Below are 12,953 nucleotides of genomic sequence, written 5' to 3'. Positions count from 1 at the left end.
CCTATCAGATACATAGATAACATATGAAAAGTTAGTGTTATTGTTAAAGTGTCAGGCAAATGATAGCTATAATTTTTATTATTGATAGGTTCAAAGTGAATTTCTTTTTCCTCACACTATGGGCTTTGAGATTTAAGGAGTAGTGGAAATGGAGATAGGGCAACACTGTGTGTGTACATGCATAGGATTAGAGTTCCATGAACTTTGAAGTAAAGAAGAATGGCACATAGCTATGACAACTTTTGTCACTTGAGACAGAAACTGAGACAGATTTGAGGTACAGCTTCCAGGGAAAGTTCTATCCAAGGAAAATGAGCCAGAAATTTAGAAATGCAGAAGTATAATGGAGTAACAAAGATCACAGGAAGAAGAAAATTCTATTAAGGATTAAAAAAAAAACCACCTTACCTTCTGTCTTAGAATCAATACTGTGTATTAGTCGGAAGGCAGAAAAGTAGTAAGGGCTAGGCAATAAGTGTTAAGGGACTTGCCCAGGGTCACACAGCTACAAAGTCTCTGAGGCCAAATTTCAACCCAGTACCTCCTGTTTCTTGTTCTGGATCTCAATCCACTGAGCTACCCAGCTGTCCCCTATTAAGCATTTTGAACACAAGCAAATAACCATAGCTGGGAAAAACAGAGGTGGTTATCATAACTCTGAATGTGAATGGAATGAACTCATCCATAAAACAAAAGCAAATAGAGTGAATTAGAAATCAAAATCCTACCATATGTTGTCTATAAGAAACACATGTGAGGCAGGTAGATACTCAGAGAATAAGAATCAAAGGCTGGAGCAAGATCTATTTGGCCTCAACAAAGATGCCACAAAGAAGAATGGCACATAGCTATCCCACCTTTTGTCATGTGAGACAGAAACTTAGATTTGAAGTATAGCTTCCAGGGAAAGTTCTATCCAAGGAAAAGGAGCCACAAAACCAAAGTAAAAATAGATCTGATCAAAAGATATAGGGAAGGAAATTACATCCTGATGTGAGTCTTGAAATTTCTCAGACTTGTGAATGTTAAAAAAATTCCCCATTGGGGAATTTTCCATTGGAACAATTCCCTCCTGGGACCATACCCCATTTGGAAAGTGAGAACTCTACTTAGATCAGAAATGGAAAGACCTCTACTCCACCCTTACTTAAGACTGCTTTAGGGGAGAAAACTCCTTGCTGAACAATGAAAAGTACTTAAACCCATACTTAAGCCTTGCCTTTTTTTAGAATTAATACAAAAGGTTGATAAGTAGCTATAAAGGTCAGGCAATTTGTGAATTTACAAGGAACAAAGAACTGGGAAACTTACTCAGAGATTTCCTGGTGTGAATTACTCAAAAATCCACACCTTCTTAGGTGTGGACTAAGAATGGTCTGTCCTTTGAAAAACGTCTACTGTGATTGGTAGATGTAAGAATTTAGGGGAAGTGACAAAGGAAAATTTACCTTTATAAGGAAAGGAAAAACTGAAAAACAGGATCTCTGGATCTCTCAAAAATAGGCTCTTGAGAGACAGTCTCTAAGGAGGTTGTTGAGAGAAGGACAATCTCTAAGGAGGTCTCTCAAGGGAGGCTGACTCTGGCTGGAACTCCCTCTGGGGAGACTCTGTCCCCCTGAACACTCCCTTGAACAGATCTTATGGTGAGTGATTAAGGACTGACTGATCTTTTCTTTTAGGGCTTAGGCCTGGGTTGGCCAAGGCTACCTGGGCCGGCCTATTCTTTTCTCATTTATTTCCTTTTTTTCTCTCTCCCTCTTTCTTTGATTCCTCATTGTTTTATTAATTAAATTCTCTATAAAACCCATTTGACTTGGGTATATTCATAATTGGCAATATTTCCCTGATGACCACCTTATATTTGATTTAAAACAAGACAGTGTAGTGAAAACATATTTTCTGCGGTCACAATTTACTCACCCACTCTTCTATCTACTACAATTTATATCTTCAACCATTTTAACTCTTACAGTTTATGGCTCCCACTCTTTTAAAAGCCACACTGATAAAAGGCAATATAGACAATGAGGAAATATCAGTAATGAACATGAATACACCAAATGGTATAGCATCCACATTTCTGTAGAAGAAACTAGTGGAGTTGAAGGAGGAAATAGATAGTAAAACTATACTATTGGAAGACCAGAACTGTCCTCTATCAGATCTAGATGACTCAACCCAAAAAATAAATAAGAAAGAGGTAAGAGATGTGAATGAAATCTTAGAAAAATTAGTTAATAGATATGTGGAGAAAAATAAATAGGGAGAAAAAGGAATACACCTTTTCAGTAGCACATGGTACATTCACAAGATTGACCATGTACTGGGGCATAAAAACATGGCAAACAAGTACAAAACAAAGCATAAATAATAAATTCAAACTTTTCAGATCATAATGCAATAAAAATAAAAATTAGTAAGGGTACATGGAGAGGCAAATCAAAAATGAGGTGGAAACTAATATCATTTTCAAAATTGGTTAAAGAACAAATCATAGAAACAATTAATAATTTCATTGAAGAAAATGGCAATGATGAGACATCCTTTCAAAATCTCTTGGACTCAGCCAAAGCAGTACTCAGGGGAAAATTTGTATCCTTGAGTTCATATATTATCAAATTATGGAGGGCAGAGTTCAAATAATTGGGCATGTAATCAAAAAATTTGAAAGGTAACAAATTAAAAATCACCAGACGAAATCTAAATTAGAAATCCTAAAAATTAAAGGAGAAATTAATAAAATTGAAAATGAAAGAACTATTGAATTAATAAATTAGACTGGAAGCTGGTACTTTGAAAAAACAAATAAAACAGACAAAGTACTTGTCAATCTTTTAAAAATAAAGAAAAGAAGAAAACCAAATCAACGATATCCAAGATGAAAAGGGAGACTTCACTTCTAATGAAAAGGAAATCAAGGCAATCTTTAAAAGCTATTTACCCAATTATATGGCAGTAAATATGGCAATCTAGGGGATATGGATGAATATGTACAAAAATATAAATTGCCTAGATGAACAGAAAAAGAAAAAGAATATCATATCAGAAACCCATATCAGAAAAAGAAATTGAACAAGCCATCAAAGAACTCCTTAAGAAAAAATCCCCAGGTCCAGATGGATTCACAAATGAATTCTATCAACCTTTCAAAGAACAACTAATCCCAATATTATACGAACTATTTGACATAATTTGCAAAGAAAAAGCTCTACCAAATTCCTTTTATGACACAAATATGGTACTGATTGCAAAGCCAGGCAAGTCTAAAACAGAGAAAGAAAACTAAAGACCAATCTCCTTAATGAACAAAGATGCAAAAAATGTAAATAAAATACTAGCAAAAATACTCCAGCAAATGATCATGAGAATCATTCATTATGATCAGGTGGCATTAATACCAGGAATGCAAGAATAAACCATCCCATAATTTGCCATATCAACAAGTAAACCAACAAAAATCACATGATTATCTCAATAGATGCAGAAAAAACTTCTGACAAAATACAACACTCATTTCTGTTGAAAATACAAGAAAGTATAGGAATAAAAGAGCTTTTTCTAAGAATAATAAAGAGTATATATCTAAAACCATCAGCAAGTATCATCTGAAATGGTGATAAATTAGAAGCATTCCCAATAAGATCAATTGTGAAACAAGGATGCCCATTATCATTTTTATTATTATACTATTGTTCTAGTACATTGTACTAGAAACTCTAGTAGTAGCAATTAGAGAAGAAAAAGAAATTAAAGATATTAAAATAAGTAATGAGGAGACCAAGCTATCACTCTTTGCAAATGATATGATGGTCTATTTAAAGAACCCTAGAGAATCCACCTAAAAGCTAGTGGAAATAATCAACAACTTTAGCAAAGTTGCAGGATACAAAATAAAACCACATAAATCATCAGCATTTCGGTATTTCCAATATATCTCAGCAGCAAGCTTTAGAAAAAGAAATTCCATTTAAAATCACCCTAGACAATATTAAAGACTTAGGAATCTATCTGCCAAGAAAAACACAGAAACTATTTGAACACAACTACAAAACAATATTCACACAATTAAAATTAGATCTAAATAATTGGAAAAACATTAATTGCTCATGGATAGGACTAGCTAACATAATAAAAATGACAATCCTACCCAAACCTTTTTTTACTTATTTAATGCCATACCCATTAAACTACCAAGAAACTTTTTCACTGAATTAGGAAAAAAAAAAACAAAACTATTCATCTGGAAGACCAAAAATCAAGATTAAGGGAAATATTGAAAAAAAAATGTGAAGAAAGGTGGCCTAGCAGTACCAGACCTCAAACTATATAATAAAGCAGTGGTCATCAAAACAATCTGGTACTGTCTAAGAGACAGAAGGGAGGATCAGTAGAATAGACTTTGGGTAAGTGACCTAAGCAAGGCAGTCTATGATCAACCCAAAGATCCCAGCTTTGGGGACAAAAATCCTCTATTTCACAAAAACTACTGGGAAAATGGGAAAACAGTATGGGAGAGATTAGGTTTAGGTCACCATCTAACACCTCTTATTATGGGATCTTTAAGGGGGAGAAAAAAGAGGTAAACATAGATATTTTGAGTGTATTAATCAGGAAATGGGATAGGAATTAGGTTAACATGGAGGAGGTAAATTTCTAAATCTTATCCCCGAACTAATAGCTATCCTTTTGGCTAACTTCCTAAGCTAAATAAGTTCAGTCCCACATTGATAGTTTCTCATAAAGTTGAGTCCAAGATAGGCCAAAGTCAAAAAGGAAAGATAATAGCTCCAAGTCAAGTAGATAAATCTTCTTATACTCTCCAGCTCAGCTGACCTGCAGTCTGGCTGAAGTAGTTGCTTTCCATAACTGATGTCTTCCAAGGACCAGTGGTATCTTTTATAGTTGAAATTGTAGATATCAGCCACATTTACTTCTGTTCCAGAAGGGGAAAAAAAAAGAAAAAAAACTGTTTTCTGTTGGGACATACCTCCCCCAACCTCCTTGCTTGGAATCTTGACATAAGGTCCCATGTAATTCTGTGTCACATGTCTCTGTCAATCAAAATGCGGTCTTTTCCTTTCCTCAATACACACCCTACACCAAGATAAACTCAGAATGGGTGAATGACTTGAATATAAAGAAGGAAACTATAAGTAAATTAGGTGAACACAGAATAGTATATTTGTAAGATTTTGGGGAAAGGAAAGATTTTAAGACCAAGGAAGAGTTAGAAAAAAATTACAAAATGTAAAATAAATAATTTTGGTTAAATTAACTTTTTTTTTGTAAAAACAAAACCAATGCAACTAAAATTAGAAAGGAAGCAACAAATTAGAGGAAAATCGTCATAACAAAAACCTGTGAAAAAGGTCTATTACTCAAATTTATAATGAGCTAAATCAGTTGTTCAAAAAAGCAAGCCATTCCCAATTGATAAATGGGCAAGGGGCATGAATAGGCAATTTTAAGATAAAGAAATCAAAACCATCAATAAACACAGGACAAAATGCTCTAAATATCTTATAATCAGAGAAATGCAAATCAAAACAACTCTGAGGTATCATTTCACACCTAGCAGATTGGCTAACATAACAGCAAAGGAAAGTACTGAATGTTGGAGGGGATTTGGCAAAACTGGGACATTAATGCATTTCTGGTGAAGTTGTGAATTAATCCAACCATTCTGGAAGGCAATTTGGAACTATGCCCAAAGGGCGCTAAAATACTGCTTACACTTTGATCCAGCCCTAGCACTGCTGGGTTTGCACCCCAAAGAGAAAATAAGGGAAAAAAAAACTTGTACAAGAATATTCATAGCTGTACTCTTTGTGGTGGGAAAGAATTTGAAAATGAGGGGATGCTCTCCAATTGGGGAATGGCTAAACAAATTGTGGTATATATTGGTGATGGAATACTATTGTGCTCAAAGAAAAAATGAACTGGAGGAATTCCATGTGGACTGGGACAGCCTCCAGGAAGTGATGCAGAGTGAGAGGAGCAGAACCAGGATAACATTGTACACAGAGATTGATACACTGTGGTCAATCGACCATAATGCACTTCTCTATGAGTAGCAATTCAGTGTTTCAGGACAATTCTGAAGGACTTATGAGAAAGAACATTGTCCACATTCAGAAGAAGATCTGTGGGAGTAGAAACATAAAAGAAAATAACTGCTTGATCACATGGGTCAGGGGATATGATTGGGGTTATATACTGTAAATGATCACCCTAGTGCAAATGTCAATAATATGGAAATAGGTCTTGACCAAAGACACATGTAAAACCCAATGGAATTGTGCATTGGCTATGGGAGGAGGTTGGGGAAAGGGGAGGGAAAGAACATGATTTTTGTAATCCTGGAAAAATACTTTAAATTAATCAATTAAGTAAAATTTAAATAAATAAATGAATAAATAAATTTTAAAAACGAATAGAATAGAATGTCTTTCAAAGAAGAAATCAAAATAAGGAACTTAGAAGCTTAAATTCCATGATGAATATAGGGACTAGAGATGTAATAGATAAGTATTGGACCATGAAGCAAATAACAAAAGACAAGAATAGGCATAAAGGGGAAGAGAAATAATGAAAAGAAAGAACTATTTTAATTGAAAATTTTTATTTAATTAATTTAGACTATTTTTTCATGGTTATGTGATTCATGTTCTTTCCCTCCCCTCTTCCTTTTTTTTTTAAACCCTTACCTTCCATCTTGGAATCAAAACTGTGTATTGGCTCCAAGGCAGAAGAGTGGTAAGGGCTAGGCAATGGGGGATAAATGACTTGCCCAGGGTCACACAGCTGGGAAGTGTCTGAGGCCAAATTTGAACCTAGAACCTCCTGTCTCTAGGGCTGGCTCTCAATCCACTGAGCTACCCAGCTGCCCCCCCTCCCCTCTTCCTTTAACCCCCACATAGCCAATGAACAATTCCACTGGGTTTTACATGTGTCATTGATGGAGACCTATTTCCATATTGTTAATATTTCCATTAGATTGATCGCTTAGAGTCTATATCCCCAATTATATCCCCATTGACCCACATGATTAAGCAGTTGGTTTTCCTCTCTGTTTATACTTCCACAGTTCATTCTCTGCGTGTGGATAGTGTTCTTTCTCATAAATACCTCAGAATTGTCCCAGATTAATTTCTGCCAGTAGAGAAATCCATTACATTCAATTCTGCCACAGTTTATCAGTCTCTGTGTATAAGATTGAAAGAAATATTTTTAAAAGCATAGAAAATTAAATTTAAAAAAATAATAAAGGGAATAAATTGTAGGATAGAAAAGGAAGGAAGAGTTTACTATACAATGAGAATTACATTATTCAATAAAACAAAGAAAAAAGAATAAGCAAAACTTCAAAAGCAGGGAAGTAGGTGACAAATAGGGGTTGTGGTTTGAGTGTGAAGGAAAAAGAATTACTGGAAAACATTGCTTAAAGCATATAAAACAAATAGCTAAAGAGAAAAAAGTATTACTTGTCAGTGATACTAAAGTTTTTAAGATATGAAAGAAACAAGAGAAGGTAGTGTTTTAAGTTTTTCACATGTGATCATTAATGTTACTATATTTACAAATATTAAAATGTTATATGTAATGCAATCTGTTTTTATTCTATCTGTCCATGATCACTTTAAAGCTACTTAATTATTGGTTTGGCAAGAACCATGCCTCTTGATCTTTTGTATTCTTTCCATTGTGCAAAATGAGTGCATAATAAAAGATGGTAATGAAAATGAAGAAAATCCTTGATTCATGAAAAATACAGATTTGGTAAAGTATAGCACTCCCCTCTCTGCCTTTCCCCACTGTGAAGTGTATTATACCATTATTCCTGACCTTCAGTCTTTAAATTTATATTCCTGAATCTCTAAGATACTAAGATACACTAAGATACTATAATATTGGTTTATTTTTCTCTAGAAAATAAATAACCTTAATCATTGGCTACTAACAAACAATGCATTCCCTCTTCCTTTATTTTTCTCTTGTTAGAAACTCAAATAGCCTATAATGTTTATTCTGAACATGCCTTTACAATCAATATCTATTCTGACATGTCAAGCTTCTGTTCTGTCATGCTTTTCTGCACAATCAGCCCTAAAATATTCATCCCATAAAGCTCACATTTGTATTTCTCTACACAGTAATAAATATATACATGATCTGTGTATAAGGAACATAACTATATAGGAGAAAATGATTCAGCAATATAACTTTTCCTCTAATACAGCATTCATTTTCAAGGTCTGTGTATATACTCAAGGGCTCAATTTGTTTGTCTGTTTAGTTGTCTGATTATCTCCACCTCTCTTTTCACTCTTCCCCCCCCCCCATCCTTTACTTCCTCCTTCTCTCCTTTTTTTCCTTTGTTTTTAAGTAACTACATTTTTTTTTTTGCTTGAGTAAAAGCTTTGCCCCTTGTGGATGATAATATCAGTACTGCTGAAACACACATAGTTGTCTCAATCTTCACCCTGATTTGTATTCTTCTGTTGTAACCTGAAACATCGACTTATTTTTGTTATCAACTCCAGAAGTCCCTATCTGATTTTTAGTTTCCAGCATAGTAGAATCTTCCATAACTAATGGGAATCTGATTTTTTGTTTCCAGCATAGTATAATCTTTCTTAACTATTGGGAATATTAAGGCAGGTAGGCTTCAAGAGGGGTAAAATATTCACATTTGTATTTTTTAAAAGAGGCTACAATTAGCACTAATAGCTTTGATTAATTTAGGCTCATTTTATACTAGTTTGCTATAAAATGGATATAAAAATAAACCATATTTTTGAGGAGAAAACAATTTTCATGAAAAGTTCCTCCCTAGTTTTGCTGTTCATGTGTGCTTGGTTTGTGTATCTCTAAAGGCATGAAATATATGACCTTTTGTGGGGAAGGCACATTTCTGCTCTGAGAGTGACTGTCCTGGGTTTGAATATATTTACTTAAATGTACTTCCATGTAAATTGCATATTGAGGGCAATGTAATGTCCATAATTAAGATTTCAGAATATCAATTAATAATCTATTTTGAATGAACAGAGATGGGAAAATTCTAAAATAGTAATCAAATCCTACTATTTGACTTCATATTCAAATCACTGAAATGCACATAATAAAGATCTACTTGTTTTCTCCAAAATTCTTTTATACTCTTTGTACTCTTCATTTTTGTATAAAAATGTTCTTTAATATTATGTATCCTTCCCTCATGATACTTTCTTATTTATCACTATCTTTAGAGCCTTTTTCCCCCCATTTGGGATATTCACATGTTTACTCCCTGCATTTTATTTATTATGAATTATTATCCAATAGGATTTATAGTGGCAATACTAGAATAGATAATCATATCTACTTATTGGCTTAGCATTTGGAAGGTTTTGTAATTTTGTGTCATAGCCACCTGGGGAATTCCTCTTTTCATTTTTTTGCATATACATCTCAAGCCCTAAAATCAGCTATAAAACAGATCAAATAATATGTCAAGCCACAAATCTAACTGTCACATCTCCTGCATTTGCAAAACGGGCATGCAGTATTGCTAACATTATGATGTGTGGTTCTCTTTATCTTTGGGTTCTTGAGACAAGAGTCTGAGCTTTTACAAGGGGGAAACGAAGCACCAGATGCTTTCCATTGCTTGGTTACTTTTTAAATGGCTTACCCAATGCTATCTCACACTGATACTTTCAGAACAATCCAATACAATTAGAACCTAATCTGGAGATGGGTCACTACCCCGATTGCATTGCAAAATAATATATTACTACTTTGAAGATTTTCAATAAGCCTTTGATGTAGAATATGTAGAGCTATCCTTTTAAAATAAAGTCAGCTGGTGGTAGAAATAAAAAATAATGGCCTTTTGAATGCCTATACATTGATACATGTAATATATTCCACATTTATGATTAAATTAGCCTGCCTATTCTTCCATTAAAGCATATACTTCGAAATCAACACTGTTAAAATCACAATTTGTTTGCTTCTTTAAAATGTGGTTTTACACTATTTTATTCAATATGTGATAATTGTTAAAGACAAATTCTTATGGCATGTTGGCTTAATGAAGCCTCACAAGAAGTTTGCTCTCTTATCATTAATAACACTGGAAATAAATGTGTGAATATGGGATGGATTATTTTAGTCACCCAGTGATCTTCTCAAGTGAAAATCTGTGACAACTGGCATGAAAATGAGGGCCACATAGTATTTTATGTTACTGCTAAATAGAGAAGAATAAGAAATAGGTTTCTGAGTCAATACAAGGGATTTAAGTTAAAGGGGGGAAAAAGGCAAAAATTGGGAGAGGGTCCCCAGGCAAAAAGAATACATGTTGCCATAGAAATCATAGAATTTACTACTTTGGAGATGTTGAAGCATATAATAATCTGATTTGTTTTTGAATGGATTCAGTATATTATTTTGGGAATTATAAAATAACTTTCAGTGGATGGGGAGTCAGAAGAACTGAGTTCAAATTTGTCTTCTTCTATTTACAAACTTTATGACCTAAGACAAAATCACTTTCACTCCCTGGGTCTCGATTTCCTTATATTCAAAATAAGAAGTTGAATTTTATTATTTCCAAGATCTTTTCTAACTTTCATTTAAAAAAAAAGAAGAACATGGACCCTACAAGAAAACTTGTATGCTCCGTTTGTTTGCTGTCTGGGTAGTCAGAGAAGCTTATAGCATCCGTCAATTAACCAGCAGCCAGTCAGTCAGCAAGTACTTATTAAGTAACTATTATATACCAGGCACTGTGCTAAGTTCTGAGAATATAAAGAAATGTAAAAAAAAAATCCTTGCCCTCAAGGATCTTATATTTTAAGAAGTATATTATGCAAATTACTATATACAAACACACTCTATGCAGAGTATATTGGAGATAATCAAATAAAGGAAGAGATTGCTATTAAGATGAGTTATGAAAGATCCTATAAAAGGTGAAATATTAGGTTGGACTTGAAAGAGGCCAGGGAAACCATGAGTGGAAACGAAGAGGTAGAGTGACTCTGCACATGAAGAATAGCCAATGAAAATACTATAGTCAGGATTTGAATTATCATATGTGAGGAACAGGAAGGCCAGTGTCTTTGCATCACAATTTAGGGGAGTCAATGAAAATTAAAAAGAATAAAGGGCAGGAGGAGGTCATATTATAATGTGTTTTGTATGCAAAAGAGAGAATTTTGTATTTGATCCTGGAATTATTAGGGAGGCAATGGAGTTTTTATTTTCCTTTTTTTTTTTAAAGGAGTGAGGAATGATATGGTCAAACCTTTACTTTGAGAAAAAATCTATTTGACAACTATGGTGAGGATAGGGAAAATACTTGAGAGAGGGAGACCAACTGAAAGGATATTGTAGTAGTTCAGACATGAAGTTATAAAGGTCTCTGCTAGAATAGTATAGTGTTAAAGGAGAGAAGGGACAATATAAAACATAGGTTACAGAAGTTAAATTAATGTGCCTTGGGAACAGAATGGACATGGGGGTGCAAAAGAATGAGTCAAGAATGAGAAAGAAGGTGCAAACTTGAGTCCCTGGAAGGATAGTGGTGGCCATGATATTAATAGTAAAGTGAAAAAGTAAAGAATTTGGAGTAAAAGTTAGGTTTGGACATTTTGAATGCATAGTATCTAGGGGATATACAGTTTTATATGTCTGAGTCCATTAGAGATGAAATTTTGGAGATTAAGAGCAAAGCTAGAGCTGGAAAAGTAGATTCAAGAGTCATCAGCACAAAATTATGATAGAAAATATATCAGAAGCAATAAAAAATAATCAGAAACAATCATCAAATCCATGGAAGCTGATGAGACCACTAAATGAAATTTTATGAAGAGAAAAGATCAGAGGACCCAGGACAGAGATGTGGAGGACACCCCTGGTTATGAGTAAGGACACAGAGGAAGATCCATCAAAGGCAACCAAGAAATAGCAACCAGGAAGTGGGAGAATATCCAGTAGACATTAGTATCATGGATTCCTAGAGTAAAGAGAGTTTCAACAAGAAGAGGGTGATCAACAAGCCAGAGGCTGCAGAGAGGTCAAGAAGAATGAAGAGTCAGAAAAGGCCATTAGATCTGGAAACTTAGAAATTGATAATAATGTTGGAGAAATCAGTTTTGATTGAATAGTGACATAAGAAGCTACACCATAGAGAATGAAGAAGAGAGGGAGAGGAAAGAAAATGGAAACACGTATAGTCAATGGTCTTTCCAAAGAGTTCAATAAGAAAATGAATAAGTAATATGCAAGATAATAGAACAGAACAAGGCAGAGGTTTTTGATGATGGAGGAGATATGGATTTGTTTGTAGGCAGTTTAGAAGTAGTCAGTAGACAAGAAGAATTTATCCAACATTGAATATACACAGCAGCTTATTGGAAGGTTCAAGTGGGACAATTCTAACTTGGTCTTCCTTTCAGAGGATATTTTTGTATGTGAGGCCTTACTCTTTAAAGCTGTGTCCAATTAGAGAGAGCCCTGCTTGGTCTGTTTTCTTTTTGGATGGGACAATGTAACCAGGATGAACATATATGGATGGGTTGAGACAGATGATATATTTTGTTTAGATTGCCTTTCTTCTGAGATCCATCCCTGTTCCAAACTTTTCTGTTATTGTTGAAGGAATCACCATCGTTCTGGTCATTCATGTTCACAACGTCAATGTCACCTTTCCCCACTCATCATTCTCTCATACCCCAGATAAACAATCAGTTGACACAAATTATTTCTACCTCTACCTGTCTCACACTTATTTCCCTGCCTTTGCTCACTCTACTCATGTAGGCACTACTCTAATTCAGGGCCTCATCATCTTTTATTTGGATTATTGCAATATCCCTCTAATTGAATTCTCTTCCTTAAATTTCTCTCTCCTCTGATCCATTTTCCCACATAGCTGCCAATGTAATTTTTCTCAACTCAGT

The 12,953-nt window shown here is 34.3% G+C and overlaps 1 protein-coding gene across 7 annotated transcripts in view; it reads left to right on the top strand.

Annotated features, from left to right (window-relative positions):
- Positions 1-12,953, top strand: part of NCKAP5 (NCK associated protein 5) — a 1,174,517-nt gene that overhangs the window by 615,452 nt on the left and 546,112 nt on the right. The gene's annotated exons all lie outside the window — the stretch shown is intronic.

The sequence above is a fragment of the Monodelphis domestica genome, chromosome 4, assembly GCF_027887165.1.
Source record: "Monodelphis domestica isolate mMonDom1 chromosome 4, mMonDom1.pri, whole genome shotgun sequence".
In the NCBI taxonomy this organism is placed as follows: domain Eukaryota; kingdom Metazoa; phylum Chordata; class Mammalia; order Didelphimorphia; family Didelphidae; genus Monodelphis; species Monodelphis domestica.
The sequence above is the reverse complement of the archived record's forward strand: the minus strand, read 5'-3'. Positions and strand labels throughout refer to the sequence as shown.